The sequence below is a fragment of the Apteryx rowi genome, unplaced genomic scaffold, assembly GCF_003343035.1.
Source record: "Apteryx rowi isolate R43461 unplaced genomic scaffold, aptRow1 scaffold_39, whole genome shotgun sequence".
Classification (NCBI taxonomy): domain Eukaryota; kingdom Metazoa; phylum Chordata; class Aves; order Apterygiformes; family Apterygidae; genus Apteryx; species Apteryx rowi.
The window spans coordinates 2498949-2520225 of NW_020450418.1; positions in this window are offsets into that span (position 1 = coordinate 2498949).

The window sequence follows — 21277 nt, forward strand, 5'->3', positions numbered from 1 at the left end:
ATACACAGTATTCTCCAAGTAACCCATAATGACATCTGTGTGGGAGTTTTAATACACTCAGTAAATAAATTGTGTTCAAAAGATCTCCCCGCCTGCACACAACAGAGACTGCTGAACTGTGAATTCGCCGSCAGGAAGGGGCTGGTGAGATTCTGTGGGATTCCACCAGGAAACAATAAAATCCGTATTACAATGTCTACCCCCTAGAGCTACCTGCAGAGACAGAGCTCTCGGATAAAAATACCCTGCTCAGCAGCAGCAGCTGGATTTACCCAGGAGTCTCTGGTAAAAAGCTGAACTTGTTTTTTTTAGTAATCCTTCAGAGCTGATGTCTGTTTTCCCCTTACTCAAATCAAAAGAAATACAGAACAAAATAAGCAACTGACAGGTATTGAAATTAATATTACAGCGATAAAAAACCAAGAAACTCAACTGCCAAAATGAACATTCCAGCCTCAATGCGTATCAGTGAGCTTTCAGAATAAATGGCAGAATATGCCTTCATTTCTGTACGTACATGCTATAATTACCTTTCCATGAAACTACTGCATTGTCTGTGGCATTGCATTGCATAATATGCATGCAACCATAGCTCTCAATACGATCAAGATACAATACAAGATACATTCATGAAGCTTTCAGTTAGTCCATAGCTAAATATGCATGTTAAAATATCAAAGCCTGAATTAAAACAAGACATGAAGACAAAGAGGAAGAAACTTCATCTTCTGCAGTTTACTATTAAATGCAACAAGGCAGAAACATAATGGGTAAAATACTGGGGGTGAAACATTTAAGAAAGCATAGGTCTACTAATCTTTAATTGATTGAAAGGAAATTTAAGACCTATGTAGAAAAAAAGAAGACAGATCTAGGCCTAAGCCTGCAGGACCTTCTCATAATGAGACCTGTGTACTTTGGGAAGCTTCTTACACCCATAGCAATGACTCTAGATAAGATAAATTCCTGCATTTTGCCCTATATACTGCTATACAATCATCAGCTACGGTTGTCAAGTTCCCTTCGTTAGAGATTTGCAAGCGATTTGCAAGTTTTATCCATAGCTGTTGAAGTCACCTCTACGTTGCAGTTCACGCAGATATAAGCGTACTAGTGTTTCTCAAACCAACAGCTGCCGAAGCACAAAGCTTAACACAAATCACAGCATCCGCCCCAAATGCTTGGGAAACACCTTGCCAGTTAGCGTATATAGCAGCAGCAGCAGCAGTACCTAAACTGGCCTTGGAGGAGGCCAGCTCAGACACAGCAGGGCGGGTGCAGACACGGAGCGGCGCACGCCCCCTGACTCCACCTGCTAAGACGTGCTGCACCCGTTTCAGAGCCCACGCGGGGAGAGCCCTGAGGCAGGGGTGCTGCCCGGGCTGCGGGCAGGCTCCTCATCTGCCTCCGGGGTCCCTCCGCTGCTGCTGGCTGAGCATTTTCCCTTTGCTGCTCGGCGTACAAACGCATCCTTTTTTCGCCTGCAAATTAATTCTCGAGTGGATCGGCACGCTGATCTGCTGACCACGAGGCAGCACAACCAGCGGGGCTGGAAAGAGCGGGTGCTGGGAGCGGGAGGAAGGTGTGCATGTGCCTTCGGGCAACAGCGAGCCCTTGGCTTGGCTTACGGAGAGCACAGTGACACAACACAGAGTCCGGAGGCAGAGGAACACAGATGTGGAAGGAAATGCAATCAATTTTGTTTCTTGTTTTATTCCAAAAAGAACCACATGCATGTCAGACTTGTGAAACTTTTACCAAGAGTTTAAAAAATTCTCCTAACACCACCAATTCCAGGGGAAGAGATGCAAACTGAAATGAATCTATCCACTGTCATAGTTATGACATTTATTAAAATGGTCTGCTTTTTCAAAACCAAGATGATAGCATACTTCTATAGCAATATCTTATCATTTCTGTATGCGGCAGTATTCAACAGCAGTCATTTAATACCCTTCTATGATTTTATTTTTCCACAAGGCTGTGAATTTTCAAAAACAAGAATTAAACATATTCAGGTTTTTTYCCCCCAGTACACAATAAAGCTTATGCTAACAAAACTCTGTTCTTATAATGGACTTCATCTTTATATCACGCATAACAGGCAATCCAGCTATAGAAGCATGCCTTTGTTACATAAGGTGCACACAATTTTTGTACTTACAGCCCAAATCCAGCAAAATTTGGAGGTGTGCAGGCATGGCAAAGCAACAACAGTAATTCTGGCCATACTCATCTATTAAGCTGGCCTTCTGGAGAACCAAATTTTTTACTTCTGCATTGGGAAGGAAGACAATGAACTGGGGAAGCAGGAAAGATTCAATCAACTTTTAACTTGTGATGTTCCTGTATGATTCAAACTAAACTTCTCCACATTACCACCAAATTCATCAAAGCCCTGCAGGAGCTTCTGCAAACCATGACCTGCAAAACTTCACCTTTGTCTAGCCTGTGTCTAACACTAGTTGACTACAGCAAACATTGCAGATGGACACACGCTTCTGTAAGAGGAGAACAGATGCATGGAGAAGAGGAATAGAAAGGACCTCAGAAAACGCCCAGTCCAACCCCCTGCATTTATTAATTTTTACATTAATCCTTTGCTTCAGGGGTTCTGCTGGTTGCTGGCACGGGCAGGAGGGAGAGCAGAAAGATGCCGTTTTTGCTTGCAATAGCTCTGCTCCTGGGTAGACGGGTGAGGCGGGCGAGTGCCTTGCCCCCAGAGCCGTGCAGCACAGACCTCAGGGGCACGCGCGCCCTCCTGGGCACTGCAGCTCCAGGAGCTCTACGTGTGACCTGCCAGGAAGAAACTTCCCCACCAGCTCAACTGGCAAGCAATGTCGGGAGGAGAAGAGAGAGAACATGAAATTTTGCAGGGTGCCAGTCCTAGGGTCATCCAGGAGTTGTATTTGACAAGYGCTCTGCAACTGCAGAGGACGCTGATGCTGCCTTCAGTGTCCTCCGCTTTCTTCCTGAGGCAAAACATAGAGGAGGTCTCTGCCCCTTCACAACATGTTTTGAGGTTCTTGTAGGGGGTTGGAAAATCCAGTGGTGGTGTGTGGACACTTTAGGACCGTTTTTGGTATGTGACTGCGAAGGACAAAATGCARTGACTCGAGTGCTCCCCTCTGCCTGAACCGCCTATCCCAGCTCCATTGGAAAGACTCCTCTGCGAGGATGGGCTCCCTACTGATGTTCGTCATTACTGCGGTTAATGCAAGGAGGAAAACAGTGCTTGTGATCAGAAACAACCTGCCTTGGCTGAACAGGACATGCTGTAACTCTGGCATTAGGTYGCTGCAGGATGCATTAAGAATACCGAGCGGCTCTCATCGATCTGATTCCCATATATGCTAATGGAGAGGAAACAGTTGCCATCAGCTATATACAATGTCAACTCTGGATTAAAAGTCGTTGGGCAAACTAAGGCTAGGAACCCATAAACATATCGTTGCCATGAGTTACTGAAGTTATTTTCAGATAGATCACAGCCCAGGTGTCAGAAAGCAGGTTTTTAAAAACACATTAATTTCTAGGAACCAACATATAAAATGTATTTATATCCTCTCACTAGAAGCTAATTTAATACAAAAGTTAAAAGACTGTGGAACACATTCTGATACCCTTACTGGTAACTCAGATAACAGCATTAGGTTTCAAGCAAAACAAAATGTTTCATTTTTTTCTCTCATTCTGATTTGCTCCAGGTTACACATTAACCTGCTGCATTTGTGAGGCAATAGCATTGTGCAGTGTGTGGGAGTCAGAAAATTAAATTGTAAAGCTTCTTTGAAAACAGTCTTCCCACAAAAAACACAAAGAAATTAAAATGGTAACAAATAACACAAATGATTAAAGTGGATGAGATTTTTTTCAGTTTTCTGTATTTTTCCAGGTAGATATCAGTTACCACCTGCATAAAGATCTTTGTGATAACCTTTTCAATTTGAAAAGATACTCCTCTAAATAATTACATATTCTTACATTACACAGTTATTTTCATATGAAATCTAGCTTTGTATATTAACAGGAATATATTCTTCATCTTGCTTTTTATGCATAAGTTAAAACTGTTCGGTCTTATTGTGCTTTTGCTTCCTGGATTTAATTTGCAAGTAACACTGGAAATGCATTACCTGTAACCCAAGAATTCCCAGGGAACAGAGTTGCCAGGAAACCATGGAATTACTTTGGATGGCGGAAACCCCACAAAGCTCTACCAGAATGGATTAGCTATGAAAGTTAATAAACTCTTTGGCTAGTTTTTACCAAGATTCACTCTTTCATTGCCTGCTGAAAATTTTACAGTTGATGAACCCTGTTTGAACTAGTTGCCGGAAGAACAACGCTGGTTACAGCTGAGATGCAGAATATTACAATGTATATCAAACATACAACTTACATCTGCTATCTGCTGCAGCATCCATACTTTTCCCCTTTCCTCCTCTATTTTTTCCTCCTTTGTTCATAATGGTCTTGTAAGACTTTTCTTAGTGATAATATGCAGGAACTTGCAAGTGCTGCTGTCAGTCTTCAGTAAGAAATCAGATTTTTCCATAGCTGCAGGGTACCCATATTTTTTTCCTGAGATATCTGCAGTGGCCAACATGAAAGAAAGGACTCTAATCTACTTGGACCACCAACATCACAAACTCACCGAATAGCTTAGGTTAGAAGGGACCTCTGGAAGAGTCTCATCCAAACCCCCTCTGCAAACAGGTCCAACTCGAGCAGGTTGCTCAGGACCTTGCACAGTCACACGTTGAGCATCCCCAAGGCTGGTAATCCCACAGCCTCCCTGGCCCCATTCCAGTGTTTGACCACCCTCACAGCGAAAACTTTTCCTTAAAGCAAGTCAGAAGTTTCCTTGTTACGATTCACGCACTGAGGAGAGGCTGGCTCTGTCTTGTCTACACTTAGGCAGCTGTGGACAGCAGGAATATCTCCCCTCACTGTGTCTCCATAAGGCTGAACAAATGCAGTTCTCCTGGCCTCTGCTCACACACCACGTGCTCCAGCCCTTCGTCTTTCAGCAGCCAGTGCTCCAAGCCAAACGTGTCCTTCTCACACTGGGGAGCCCAGACCCGGGCACAGCGCTCATGGCCAGACATGGCCTTGCCAGTGCTGAGCAGAAGGGGATGATCACATCTCGCTGCCTGCTGGCCACCTTACTGCTAACCAACCCAGGATGTGGTGGGCTTCCATTGCTCCAAGGGTGCACTGCTGGCTCATGTCCACCTTGTTGGCCAGGACACCCYGGTCCTTTTCTGCTAAGCCGCTTTCTTCCTAGTCAGAAGCTGATCTGTGCTGTTGCATGTGGTGAGCTGACACAACCACCAGAATCTGTACCTTCCTGTGTTAGTCAGCCTAGGTGTTTTCAATTACTACCTTGTTCTAGCTGTTGATTAAACCTATACTATTTTGCCATTGTTGAATTTGGGTTTCATTCCAGAAGATGCTTCATTTTTAAAAAGTATACTCATCATGCCCATCAGCTCTTTAAGAACAAACAATAGACTTTTTCAATATTCACTGGACAACTGGAATGGATTTTAATTTGAACTTAAGCATGGAGATAATTTATGTTATCAGAACACACTTTTTTCATGAGGAAAGGATGCATGTAAAAAAAACACTGACTTTAAAAAATACTAAGGGCTTAGTGGACATCCGCATTACAACCATGAAAAATATGTACCCTTCAAAATAGAATATAAAGGTTTTGTTTTAAAAATACATTGGCTCTTCTAGCAGTGCCACTAGATATTCTGTGAAGGACATATGAATAATGTATCAAGTATGAAAGGAAGAGATTATTTCCTCCTCGACTACAGCAAATAATCGGGTCAACCTAAACCGTGTGATCTGCAAGGGTTAGCATGCAACACATCGCTTGTTGTCACTGATACAGATCTAGGCCAAACCTCTCCCCGCCCTGTGACAGCCACCCTTACCTAGCCACAGACTTGCACACTGCTCAGTCGCTCTGTTACCTGATCATCCCACTAGATCCTGACTGGGCAAACTCTAGTGAATGAACGTCTTAATGTAGGTGACTTATCCCATGATCACTTGTCAATAATGTCTGATTAAACTAATTCGGGCAGGAGCCGTTTCCATAGCCTTCAATTACTCTTGTAAAGCATGTGGAATCCTCTGTGATATACATAAATACCATCTCTGTATACCAAAAAGAAAATGGGAAGTAAATGTTCCTTCTATATATACTAGTAATGCACTCAAGTTAGTTCTTAAGTCATTAATAACCCCCAACATCGGGAACTTGGGTTATCTCATTCCACTGACCTCTTGTGCCTGGGATTTTCAATTGCTACAGACTAGGTATTCCACCTTCAGTTGCCCAGAAAATGAAGATCCACAACAAGCCCTTTATAGAAAAAAGGAAGGGGGACCAAAATCTACCTTCCAACGCCGCTGCTCGCACCCGTCTATGGGGAGAGCAAACGCGTCCATGGGCAAGCGCCCGTCAGCACCAAGGGTGGCAGCAGCTGTGGGCCCAAAAGGATATTCTGGGTCGCTTATCRCTGTGGTGTTCGAAATCACCAACAGTTTCAACAACTGGCACGTGCAAAACAGCAGTTCTAAATTTTGTGTTGCCTGTTGTTATTTAAGGACCCTATTATCTAAAACTTAGAGCTACCAACCAACCATCTGGATGACTCTCAACATTGACCTTCTCTACTGACCTTCTCCTTAACATGCACTGCTGCTGCTCAGCACACACACRGAAGATAACAGATTCCCTTGAAGTTAGAAAGATAAGAATTCATATTTTAAAAAACAAAGATCAAATGGCTATATTTTAGGAATATCTCTTATTTGATATGTACCCAAAACTCTGCTTTTGCATTTACTCTAGTGCTTGTTAAAATTAAAGAAAACTTGGCAAATACTTAATCGCAGGAGATGACTTTCCCTCTCCTGAGGTTAACAAGGTGTGTACAAGGGGCAGCTGGAGTAAGGGACCAGCAAACCGAGGCTCCCGCAAGCCTGCCTTTACTTGTGCTTGTACATGATTCATGTGTGAACTGAAGTCTGAGAGAGATATATATATATTAAGCTATTTAGAAGTATGAGCAAGAAGTACTCCTAATGACACAGGATTAGTGAAATTTATCACAATGTCTTAATAGGTGATTGCAAACATGCAAAACAATCCAGACACCAGGAATATCCTAAGAATATCAATTAATTAATAAAATGGCTACGTAAATTAGGTGATGCTACACAAAAGTAATATTCATTGGGGGATAACTCACTTATTTCCTCAGATGTTTTTAAAAACCTGATGCTTTCAAACTACAGCTGAAAAAGCTTCATGTGAAAGAAGTAAATAGTTCATAGCAGCAAAACTTCTATTCTATGAAAATTATTCCTTATAGCTATAATACAATGAATTAAAACCTCAAATTCAAATCTATAATATTACTTCTATTAAGATGTGGTGCATTTCTGCAGGAAATAGACATTTTGTTTTCAGTAATAAAATAGAATACTACTTCCCTAATTCAAAGTTAACACATAACATAAGACAAAAGGCTAAAAGGAAATAAAACCTTTGAAGGTGGTACTCTTGAAACACATCTTTGATTCACAGGATGACTTTCCTGGAAACAAATCGCAAGCACAAATACTTGTCAATATGATTTCTCTCTTACACAGCATAGCTCAATAATTCCTATTCATTGCTTATGGCGTTTCCTATCTACAAATTAGTCTCATCTACCACTCGCTTTTTGACAAGACTATCATGATAGAGTAGATAAAAGAATAGGAATTTCTTCATAAACAGATTTTTCCTGAATCTGCTAAACATTTCAGATCATAAAATATCCACTGAAAAACTTCTGACAATTAACACAAAACAGCTCCCTGAGGAGCATTATTAATTTTTCTGTCACATAACCCACGTCATACTCCAGCTGCAGCAGAACTCCTTGCTGGCATCGACATTGTCAGTTAGAGACTTGTATATAGCATGGTTTCCTTTGGGTTATTTATTTGACCAGAATTATAAAATCTATTTAAAAACTTGTGTAAACTATTCATCATTAATATTACTTTATATCATCAAATGAAAATCCTGAAAAGATGTACAGGCTGTCAGTTGTGTTTTCACTTGGGATTTCAGATGCGGATGTAAAACGGGTAAGCACAGGGGATTTTATAAGCAATCTGYATACGCTGTGCAGTATTATCCTTTGTTTCCTGGCGTTCGGTGATGTACTGTCACAGACGGACAGCAGCCTGCTTTTTTTGTTTTTTTGAATATTCCTTCTGAAGTAATGCAAAGATAACCCCTCAACTTCCACTGAAATGGCAATGGCAAGTGATACTTTTATCCATGAGAGGCTTTGTTTTGAATATAAAAAAATTACGGAAGGGCTCCGTAGCCATCAGGGGCTTGCGGGCAGGGCGTCTGAAATGAAGCTAATTGACCTGTTGGGTTGGGGCTGTGTGCACACATCCAGAGAGGTCAAGCAAGTCCGAGGGCTGCTTTGCAGCTTGCTGGGACATGCAATAACATCTTTTTCATAAAAGATAAAGGCCTTTGAGCTAGAGATTAAAAACTTCACTGAAGGCCTTAGTAAAAAAAAAAAAATGCATCTTTTCTACTTAACTTTTTTAATCGCACAATTTTGCTAAACCTGATAATGGATTAATTTTGTTTTAAAATAGAAAATAGGTTATTTCTCTGTATAATCCAATATTCTACTCAGATTTTTTTTTTTATAACAGACAACATGAATATGTTCAATCCCGGGAAGAATGGATTTGCAGTGGCAACGCAGCCACCACCATACTAAATGCAGTTCTGCCGTGCCATAATTTCATTTTGATAGCATCCAAACGATCTGTTTACACCACAGAAAAATCGAAGAACAGAAATGACTACTCAGCTGCCCACTCGGCACGCATGGATTTGCGAACGCGGCCCCGCGGCTCCTCCCGCATCCTCCCCGCGGCGCTTCTCCCGGCCACGCGGGAGCGGTACGTGGCGGTGCAGCTCCCGCCGCCGCGCCACGTGAAGGGTGGCTCGCTCGAACAGGGCATCTCGTGAGCCTGCTGATGGACACCAGCACCCTGCGCGCCAAGGTGCCAACRGGTGGGAAGGCAACGACGGCCCTGTCCTTTGCAGGCAGCACCTGGAAGGGAAGGCTCTGTCTCTGGGGCATCCCAGCCGAAACGGGGCACAGGCCCCAAGATGCAAAGAGATGAAAGAGCCAAAGATAAATCCAAATTCAAAGGAGACCCAACCATCTGCATTATTGTTCTCCTGACTCAAAACCCTAAAACCTGGACCAATGGAACAAACGATTCATACCCGGAGCTCAAAATCTTGGACCAGCTCCTACAGCTCCAGCAAAAGTTACTAGGAAGAGCAGTAAGTAAGGGCAGGGACTGCAGAGCTACAGATGCTGTGGAATGATCACATCATCAAATCACCTCCCTGAAATCCAAAAGCRCGCAGCCGAGTCGGACGGTGCCCCGTGCCCTCACGTGAGGAGGAGCAGGACGTGGCAGCCAGAGGCGCAGTCTGTACTCGGGCAGCAGTGACAGTGCAACCAGTGGGAGAGAAGGGCAAGGGGACGGAGAGGCGCTGCCTGCACCAGCGTCCGCACGCACGGAAGGGCGATGAGCGACTGCCTCAGGCCATCAGGAAGTACATAAAAATCATTCCCGGAAGAGGGAAGGAATCAAGCCTACTGCTGGACGTCCATTTTCTGGCACAACCTCATTTAGAGAGAAAGCACCGATGCGTGCCAAGCGGAGCGTGCCGAGGCAGGGCGGGAGCGCTGGCCGGGCTCCAGCGAGCGACCCGGGGGTTGCTCACGCCTTGCAGCCGCCGTGCAGTTACGGAGCGCAGGAGCTCTCCGACTGCAGCGCAAAGCCAGGCTCGTGTCTTTCTGCACAGAACRGAGGAGCTCAGGGTTACCTCGGAGGCCGGCCGCCTTCGGCTCTTTCCCTGGAAGGGCCTCCCAGGGCAGCATCGTGGGACTCGAGGCCCACGAACGCCGATGGCTGCCCAGCTAGGGTGCCAGCACCCATGAAAACACRGGCACAACTAACAGTGCCGAACTAGCAAATACAGCATAAATAATTCTTCAGTCTCCTTTCCAAGGGGCTGTTTGGTTATTTCAGGTCCTAATTTCTGCAACCRTATTCAGACTTCATTTAGAATAAACGTTAATGAGAAACTTGATGAGAAAGTATCTGATGTTACTGATATGCCCTTCCCACACACCACCAGATTCAACACACAATGTTAAAAAGGTTAATGTCAGTGATAAAATTATAAATTCCTTGAAGATCTTCTAATGCTCTTCCTGTTCTATCGGTTTCCTCTTGTGGTGGGAACAATTTCAGCTCTCGCTGTCCTTGTTTTGATCCCCCACGGCAGCAAACACATCAATACACAAAGCAATAAGGGGCAGCGTGGGCTGAGCTCATTAGCCACCGCGGCCGCCGCTCAGACGAGCAGTCAGGAGAGCTCGCTGCCCAAGTCGGGGGTGAACACCTCTTTTAACCTCACCTTGTCAGCCATAAGCACCCTCCTATCCCCCTACAGAAAATCTTGTGTGTCATTCGCATAAACAATTTTTATACTTTCTTCTAAATAAAGAACATAAAAACATATTGCTTGACTTGTTCTATTTTGTCCACCAGTCTTTGAGTACCGCACTTCATGTTCTCCATCCCTGTCACAAACTTTCTGGKTTTTCTTGCCTCCTGCCAAAGCATTACTTCCCTTTGCCCTCGCCCCACGAGCCAACGGTGCCCTGCCGAGCCGCGCTCAGGCTCTCGGTGCCGAGGGCAAGCTCTGCTTTCAGGCACGCACGAGCAGCTGATCTTTCTGAAGCCGACAGCACGCGTAAACAAGTATCCGTGACGGAAATCTGTACACTAGTCTCACCTTTCTGCTTTAAATAACCGTCTTGTCAATCTGCCACCCCCCACCCCAGACGACAGTATTCTCTTTCCTGCTAATATACATTTACCGGCTGCCCACACACTAACGTATTTTCTGTCTTCTCCTGTACCGATCTGTGCGACTGCCTAATTTTTTATCTGTTATTACATACCAGCTTCCTCCTGCACCACACCTCAGTGTTCCCCCTCCTCTTGTTCTATCAAATCGCTCTACTAATGTGTAATTTCAGCTTGCTTTCCTAATTTTCAAAATGAAATATATAGCCAGCATATTAACGGTTATATTCTGATGACTGTTACCTAGCATTATGTGACTACGTCAACAGCAGACTTCAGCTTCACACCAGAGCCACCAGAAATGAGAATCGGTCTCTATATCACAYGAGTTATGGATGACGGCAAGTTCATGGGGCTTTCTCCTCTTAAGCCTCTGCCATGTACTGCTAAAATATCACGTGTCTTACAGAAATAAAAAAAGGAAATCCTGTCTGTTTTGTGAAATCTCATGCTAGAAGCCACCATGCCAAACAGTCATCACAGGAAGATATTTCTCATCCACGCATCAAGTAGAAGTAGAATAAATCTTTGCTCTCACACCTGCCTCTCGGGAAGACTTTTCCAGAATGAAGCTTAATATTAAGCACAATTTCCCCAAGAGATCTTAGTACCAAATCTGGACCAAAATGTGTATATACTGATTACTGCATGTGCTGGATGGCAAAAAAACTGTGACACTCACCTACTAGACCAAATTTTCAGGTTATGCAGAGATCGACTATACCAATAGAGTACAAATAGAAACCATTTCAGTCAAATGACTCAAAGTTGCAAAACACTTTTTGTGGTTTCATGGACCTAACAAAAATCTCCTTCTCTCTCTCCCAGGAAGGGAAGTTTTTGTGGCTGGACATTGCRTGTTGGACTGCAAGCTATTCCTCTCTGCAGGTTGCAACTGAGAGAACACTAGTTTGCTCAACTTAAAAGTTACTTTTTTGTTTTGGGCTTTTTTTTCTGCTAAAAAGCAGTGGGAATGGTCCCAGGACTGCAAGGAGAAGCAAGCATGTCCAAAGACAYTAACTTGCTAATTATAATCTATTTATACAAATCTRTCATCAAGGTAATTTACTTGATTTTTTGACTTCTTAGCTTAGCCAGTGGAGACCAGTATAAATAACACTTTACTTATTTTTCTCAGTAATATCACTACAGAAAACGGTTTGATTTTTTTAACTTTGGAGATTGTGACTGCTTTTCTTTAATGCCCCTTTAATTGAAGGGGCTGGATAAATCGAAGCGTATCCCGTAAGATCATCCGATCCACCTACTCGAGCATTTGACCTCTAGCACTGTAGTGTGATAACTAKAGAGAAGTTAAAAGAAAAGTACTAAAACCATTTTTTACACATCTTGACCTCAGTATATCACTTTTAGCTCTTTGAATTTCCATCACATTACCAAAATTGCAATAGCTGGCGCTTTGAGGCACCTCTCGCGACGCCTTTCAGAGCACACAGGGGATGTGCCAACTACTGTTTGGAAACCATGCTCTTTGCACGCACGCTGCAACAAGYGTGGGGGGAAACGAAGCGCGTGGCCCCCGTGCCAGCTGCCCCGGCACCTCCCCGGCAGTGCTCTGCCTGCGAGCCGGCCGAGACAAGGCATAGCGTGTCAAAGTGCATGGCGTCCACCCCGACACCACTGCCAAAGTACCAACACGCAGTGTGGAGCTTCCGTAACACCTACACCTGCAGCAAAGCACGGAAAATCCCCTGGAAAATGTGCACAAGCTGCAGGAAGGCAGAGGAAAAGCACAAGTTTACTCCCACGTCATCTCCTCACCAGTGCAAAGGGCCTGTCCTTCCCCGTCTCTCTCCCTTCTGCAGTTATTTCTCCCCAAAAGCCACTTTCACCATTCGAGCCAGCATGTGCCATCAGCTAYGGACCCTGCTACCAAACCTCTGCAAGTGGGAACCCGTCACAAGGTCCCTTGTGCAACAGCTACACCCAAGAGCACAAGTAAGGAGGCACCAAGCAGTGGGAGCTACAAGAGACCAGTGCGGAYGAGCTGGAAAGTACCTGAAGAAAGAGCTATCACTTAGCAACGGAAACATAGTTAAGAAAAAGACTATGTGCCTGTGAGGGAACAGCAAGAATTTGTCAATGACGGACCAGGGCACCAAGAGGGCTTCATAACATAAATCTTTGTTACGCACCAAAGACGTGGGCTGTACGAGCTCTAGCCCTGGGCGCAGGTCCAGGGAGCTGTGGCATGGTCCTCTGCTCCTGCGCCCAGCGCCTGCTGGGTACAGCAGCAAACAGGTGAGAAGCAGCCACTGCCTCCTGCTTCAACCGCAACAGAAAAGCCGAGTGACCAGCTGGGCTCTAGCCCTTTCCTCCACAGTCTTCAAGACTCAGCCCAGGAGGGCTAAGCCTAGGGTTAGGTTAGGACTTTCAGAGTACGAACAGGTTTCAAATGCAAGTTCAAATCTACTCAGCTTGATGGTACCACGCAAATGCCCACATGCGTACATCAAAACATGGGAAACAACAGCAGTGCCATCACATCATTAGCTGGGGAAGTTCTCCAGGAGGCCAGCAGATGTGGCTGCCTGGAAGCAACACAAGCCCTCCAGCACGGGCTCGAGGAACGGGAAAACAGCGTGTGACGCACTCTTCCCTGCACGACTGGCAAAGGGGTGACTCCACGCTCAGAAAATAYGCAAGATGCATATACTCCCTGCACTCGCAACACAGTACGCTTAGATCTGGTCAACGCGTTGAACACATGGTCTAAAAGTCTAAAAAGACATCCTGAAAAAAATCTTTGCTTTGTCTCAACAGTCCAATCGTTTCATGATGAAAAGAGGAGGGTTGCAGATTTCTGTCTCGGCAGACTGCTACAGGAATCCCCAGTCAGTTATGGTTCTGACTGCACAAAGAGGAGCTTGAAAAGAGTAGAATACAATTAGACACAATCTGGAAATGGGCAATTATTTTGCACCTGACAAGGACATTGCATTCTTTCTTAAATGCCACTTTTACTTACCTTAATGAATTTATTTTCTTTCAGACAGATTTTTTGCAAGCTCTGTTCAAGAAGTATGAAATTTAATTGGTGAAGTGTTTAACATACTATCAAGGTACTTATTTATATAATCCAAAATATTTAACATCTCTTGTGTTAACAAAGGGAACCAGACCACTAAAAGACACAGCACAGAAAGCAAATGTTTTTGTGACAGTGCAAACAGAAGTAATATTGTATTTGTGTGTACACTGCTAGAAATAATTGGGAGATAAACATAAAGAGCAGGGTAGAGCAGAACTGGAAACAAAGCATCTGTCAGTAAGGTCAGCTCTTGACTAAAATTACATTTGATTTTAAGCAGGAAAATATGAACAGGAGAATCATGATACTTTAAAAAAAATTGAGAAATGAATAGAATTACATGAAAGAAAAAAACAACCTTTAAAGAATATTTAGCTAAATAAAAAAATCAATTTCTATGGAACATTTTCAAGGTGAATTTTTGATGTTAAACTAAAGAACGCTCATTTAATCAGATGTGAGCAACATTACTTTATAAGGGTGTATCTGTCTCAAGTCGCACGCATTGAAAGCTACACTACAGATTAAAGTGATGAATGCGAGAGCAGCTTACAGCTGGCTTCTAAAACAATTATTTAGAAATACTAATGTTGGGAAGCTGGAGTAAGAGGGTCATTGTAGGTCATTTGGAAAGAAAGCCAAGGCTTTCCATGACTAGTTTTTACTAGAAGGCTTCTGATCGCTGGTGCCTTTGCCTCAACTGCAAAAGTGGAGAAGATGATGCTGGGACAGAGAGCAGGGGGCGGCAGAGCAGGATGCCAGGATGCACTGTCCGGAGCGCAATTCCACCCTCGGCTCACTCGTAACCTAATGCAAAACGCATCCCTTCAACTTACCTTTCTTTACACAACCCTCTTACACACATCAACACCCTCAAACATCAAGGGGAGAATCCAGCAATAATGAGGGCTGTTGCTACCACAGGGCTGGAAGACGCACCTCTTGAATTTAGCTTATCTCGACTGGGTACCTAGGTGTTCGGTGACATTAGAAACTTTTGGTAGAGAAGACTCTATAAAGTATACACTTTGCTTATCTCCCAACAAATATGTTAACCGCTAGGATACACGTTCTCATCAGAAAAATGAACTTATTTGTTTTGAATACATTAAAAAAGGAAATGAAACTAACATTAATGCAAGGTACCTATCAAAGGTCAGCAAATGATTTAATCAGACTTTTTCCTTGGTGCCAACATTCATGCCCGCACTTCCAATAAGCAATCATGCTTAATAATTTCAAGAATTTCCATTAAACGAGTGTCCAAGATACACAAAGTCTGATTATTTATGATATTATTTGCATATAAAGTACATTTTAAAACAGAGAAAAACTTTTAAACATTTTGCAGTGCTGATATCAATGCACATTTTCCCCAAGGAAACAGAATTTGTTGCCTACAGAATTTGTTTAATCAAATTCTAGTTAGCATTCAATAGTACATTTTTAAAAGCTAAAGTGCCCATCTGTCAACAGCATAACGTCCACCTTCTAGTAATTTATCAAACAGATTTAGATGAGCATTGTATGTATTAAAAATATTCTCCATGAACAAGAAGAACCTTTAAAATGCCTGGATTTTTTATTTTAGAAAAATATTTTGTTTACCTAAAGTGATGTTTTTGAAAGTCCAGGAGACGTAATCCAGAGATGGTGACATTACCCGGAACGTTACTGAAAATCTAATAGCAGAAAGGCTGTTTTGTGCTTAACTTGAAATAATAAAACCTGGCAGCACAGTGTCATGCAGAAAATGCAGCAATTCAATTAGATTTTTCTTATCGGACAATCCGGCATTAACAGTCTAGCAYTGATGTACTTATTATTCAGCGTGCCCTGTGGGGAGATGCGGGGCGGCAAGGCGGCCACGGGCCGGGCGCAGCGCGGGGAGCGGCAGAGATGCGCCCGGCTCGCGGCACGCCAGGGCGCCAGGGACAGTCCTGCCTGCCCTCTGCTACGTTAAAAGTCACCACCACCAGGGAAGAGAGCACTTTTTTGCCTTTCTTATTTTGAGACTAGCTAACAGAGACATCAGATGAACGTCTTGAAGYAAAATGTACCACTGAATTTTTCATTTTGAATGAGATCTTGTCTTTTTAGTTTAGCATTTGGGAGGTTTTTCGCATTTTGCCCCTTGTCTGTGTTTTAGGCTAAATATTTGAGGATTGCCATCAAATTATGGTGATTCACATCTAGATGACACAAGGAATTTCTTAGGAACAAAAATGATATATATACATTTACATTTTTGTAACAAAGCTTAAAATCTCAGTTTCCCTGAAGTGGCATAAATATTACATATGGCTGTTGAACTTTTTTAACTGTAGAAACACCTGGAAAAATGAATTCAAGCAATATTTTATGGCAGGAAAACATCATGAATCACTTTTGAGATTGAAACTAATTATTTGTAAAGATCATAACCCGACACGGAGCTAAATATCTCATGTCTTTACATAATTTGTAATGAAGGCTCAACTATGAATAAACATAGGATGACATTATTTATTTTTAAAATTATAGCTATTATAGTACACAGGAAAAAATATCTATGCTGGATCACTGTTTTCACAAAAAGCCTTCTTCCTGTATTTTATGAGTGAACGCAGTACTTATTCGAAAGAAGCATAATAGAATTGATAAATGATAAGCCCTGCACGCTTTGCAGGATTATGCTAAAGTCCAGTAAACCCAAATAGTCTTATCGTTTCATCCAGCATGTAGAGGAAGCTGCCATTTTTTCCGGTGCTGTACAAACTTAATGGAAAAGAAAGTCCTTCCTCCAAGAAACGCGTACTAATTAATAATAACAGAAGGTTCCACTCAGGCAGAAATGACCTCCTCAGCACTTAGGCAATAGCGCTGCTTTGACATACCTTAACACCCCGTTATTCTCTCCTAGGTCCRACACACTAGTGAAAATCTGACAGAAATGTTTTCGCAGTCGGGTACTTGAAAGCTGAAGGACATTAAATAAGCACTCGCATATTTTGTCACTTTAACACACGGATTGCATTAAATCTCATTACCTGTCCACTAAAACTTAAGTGAATACTYGGAAAAAAAGATACTTGCCAGCACGTTCCCCTTCTGTGGTTTTTATACTATTAACCAGCACCTTCAGGAGGGTCCAGCTTCATGTCACCGTTGTCCGGTGTGAGAGTGGGACTCATGGCACTGGGTGTCCCGGTCCCACGCCCCGAGCCGGGGCCAYGAACCAGCGCTCTCCCTGCGCTACGCTAAGCACCCGTGTCCCGCAGGGGACACCGACACGGTGCCGCTCAGGTGACGCGTCTCCATTCTCGTCACCAGAGCGGGCAACTGACACGAGAAAAGAACAGATTCATTCACTGAACGCGTTAGGTGTGGTCAAGTCAAAAGATACCCATTAAAACAGAATAATTCTCTCAAATGCAATTACCAAAGAAATGGAACAACTGAAGGATTACAGGCACTGGCGCGCACCCTTCCCATCGCATTCAGGACGATGTACTACAACAAATTAGAGAACAACTTAAGCAAACCATAAGCTTTATTTTACATTTATTAAAGAGCAGAGAGTATGACCATTGTGTCGACAAACTCAAACTAAGAGCACTACCAACCTCTCCATTCGGAGCTGATTTACCCCTTAGGGGAAAGGGAAGGAATAGCATTTTCTCAAGACTTGGGAAAAAAAAACAAACCAAAGAACAAAATTATGTAATTTGCTTGTTGATTAATGGATCCTATAGATTCATTTTTTCTCTTTGTCTTCCTTCCCTACTTATCTTAGGCTCACACCTCCACAGTGTAAAGATGTATTTCCTCAAGCCAAGCTCTAGCTCAGGAGAGCTCACGTGTGTAAGCCATACTGGATGAGCTGCTCCCAAACCTAGATCTTTATCCAAGCCACAGGCACATCAAACCTGCGGGTGACGGAAGGCTTCACAACAGACAGTTCCAGCACTTGTAAAAAACGGAGTTACAGTGAAATCTGAAAAGCAAACAGAAGCAGGCTGAGCGCAGAGGCGAGGCGGTGCAGAGCCAGGCACCCCGCAGGCAGCCAGGGCCGGGACCTGCACCCACGGCCGCCCAGCTCGGTCCCTCTGTCCCTCCCGCTCTGGCCTTTCTGCTCAGGGCTCCGGTTCAGTAACGTGCCTCAAACACGCTGAGTTTCAAACAGAAGTTTTCAATGACGTGTCCAGGACGATATGCATGCCTAAGCTTATGTACAAGCCTAAGTGCTTTGCTGAATCATGTCTCATCTTCCATAGGGTCGGGACGCTCAGGAACCCACGTGCATAGTGCATATGCAGTGTCCTGAGACCTTAGTATCTTTTCCCACACACAAAATAAACCCCTCTCGCTACAGCCGCTTGCACCRCAGTCTCTGTGCGTCCCAGGAACCCCAGCGCAGGGCTGGGGCGTGGGCACAAGCACCGCAGAGCGTGAGCAGAACAACGGAGCGGATTAAATAGCCCAGACATCCCCCCGCAGCACTCGTGTAGGAGAGGATATCATGGAAAGACATCAAAACAGCCCTATGAATTCATCTTCAAAAAAGATGAACCAGTCAGCCGGCAATAGCTAAAAATTATTTCAGTGGACAGTTAAATGTGTACAGAATAAAGCTTAATAAAACTGTTCTTTGCTTAGATACATAAACCTTGCCATTAGAGGTTCCAGCATCTAAAGCCTTTCTGAAACAATGACCTATTACACTCTCACAGTTCACTCCACTGGAAGAATTTAAGAAATTACTAAAAAAAATCTCCAGCTACTTGAGTGTTGCATATTCTCAAGATGTGTAAGTATCCACCTTTATAGTAGGAGGATGAGTCCAAACTCAGCTCTTATTAAAAAAAAACCACCATACCTTATAGGAGAGACCACATTAAAAAAATGTTCAGAATTCATTTTAGTGCCAAACCCAAAATGCAAGCAACTCTAAGCCACTGCAGTCAATAACAGGAAGGAATATGATCAACTTCTGCTAGAAAAAGAGGAGGCTGCACTTCTGAGTGATAAAATATTTGTAATCTATTTTATGCAAACCACCAAATACTACTTTCAAGTGCACTGAACTGGATACGAATGCTTATTTAGATCTGACAGCAGAATCTGAAACGATCAACAGCTAATGTTACAAAACAGTAATGAATGCTGAACTCTTTGCACCACTCATACAATGATAACAGCTATTCCTTTTTAACCTCTCAAAACAAATCTCTACATGTCAATTTTTAGAAGCAAACAGCCCATCCTGTTGACCTATTTTTCATTAACAACTATACATTTCAGTTACTTTTTTCTATGAAAAACTACTGTGCAATGGATGCAGTTGCTTTGTAAATCCTTTTTTTTTTAAAAAAGGAGTGTTTCAGAGATTTTCTTCAGATAGAAAGAAAATGAATGAGGTTGAAACACAGTATTAATGGCATAAGCAATTTTAATTAAAAGTACAAAGTGATTTTAAACTGGACCAGAAGCTTGTTCAAGGAAAAGAAACAATAGTTATTTTCTTAAGGAAAAAAAAATCTGTAAATGTCCATGTTTCCATAGAGACAACCTCTATCCTTCTGTGCTTACTAATCTATCTTGGTCGATCAATACTTTATGGTAATTGTTTCCATGGTAATTTCAACTATAATAATCCCCCTTTTCAGTAGAAAAGGAATGTATAAAAGCAAAAACAAAAAACTTGGGAAACAGAATGAGTTTGCAAAAGTGACAGCAGAACACATTCCTTTATCCTGATGAAAATAATTTAAAATGTTGTCCTCCATTAGCCCAGCTGCTCTGCACAATTTTGGGGAACTCCCGTATGGACTTTTCGGACGAGGCTGCAAGATGAGCTCTGCCCCTCTCTGGGCTCAGCCCCGGGCAGCAGCATTCAGCGGCCGGTGGCAAGCAAAGCRCAGAGCCTCGCGAGCCCGCTTCCCACGGCACGCAGGGACCGCAAGCCCGAGGCCCCGCTGCGGCCTGGCGCGGCCACCCCACGGGCAGCGCTCCCATTCCCTGCTCCTTCCTCCCCTTGGCGTGGGCAGGGACGAACATTATGGCAAAGAACTAACAGAATCACAGGATGGCTGAGGTTGGAAGGGACCTCTGGAGATCRTCTTGTCCAACCGCCCTGCTCAAGCAGGGTCACCTAGAGCACGTTGCACAGGATCGCATCCAGGCGGGTTTTGAATATCCCCAGAGAAGGAGACCCTCAGTAAGAACCCAAAGAAGCCCYGCGGGGGCTGCTGGGGAGAGGGAGCGGAGGGTTTTATTCCCTGACCAGTCCACAGGTTACCACRTCCAGCCTGATTATTCAGGCTGCACGCGGCAAGGCAGGGGTCACCCACGGTGCCCCTCAGGGAACAGCCCTGAATCCTTTATTTCAGTCATTAACTTATCGAAATGACAATTTAAATGTTCATTATCTTTCAACTAAAACAAACTATAAAATGAAGCAACATGCAGACTTCGTGCTGGTAGATACTGTTCAGCATTTCAGTTCCAGTTAACGGTGGGAAGGCCTTCTGACATAGGTACATGAAGTTAGATCTTAAGTGAAATTATTTTCTAGTTTTGCATGCAGGCCTCAATTTATTGTTRTGCCTTACTTGTATTAAGAAAATGGAACTTTGAATATTACTACCTTTTTGCACAGAAAGAGCTGTGACTCCCAAACTGGTATTTCCACGTAGTTAAATCTCAAAGCAGTAGGGTAAAGGTAACATAAGGTAAAATGAATTCGATCAATATAAAGATTAGCAATTAGCAGCTACCTAAAAAGGAAATTACCTAGAATATTTAAGGAAAATACTCCCCCCAAATTAGGATCAATTTTGCAATTCCTGATAGCTTTCCATTTTAGCCAAGTACAGCAACAGTATAGAAATTAATCATGTTGATTATGTACTTGATTACAGTGGATTAAAAAGCATTATACAAGTGCTGTTCCCATGACAGTGTGAACTGTGCTAATGCTTGCTTCACAAACCTATGTCGTAAAAATTCAGCTGCTCTGAAAATCCAGGCTGGYTGCATCTTGCTCTACAAAGAAAGAAACTGGTCAAATTTATTTTCCAATCAAAACATCCAGAAAAACTGAAGATAGGGCATTCACCTGAGCTCACTGCTTAAGCTGTGGATCAGGTCTGCTATATTTATACAAGCAAAATTGAAAGATTAAAGTAGTCACGAACCAAAGTTTACATTTGCTAGCTTGTTTTGATTCATTTG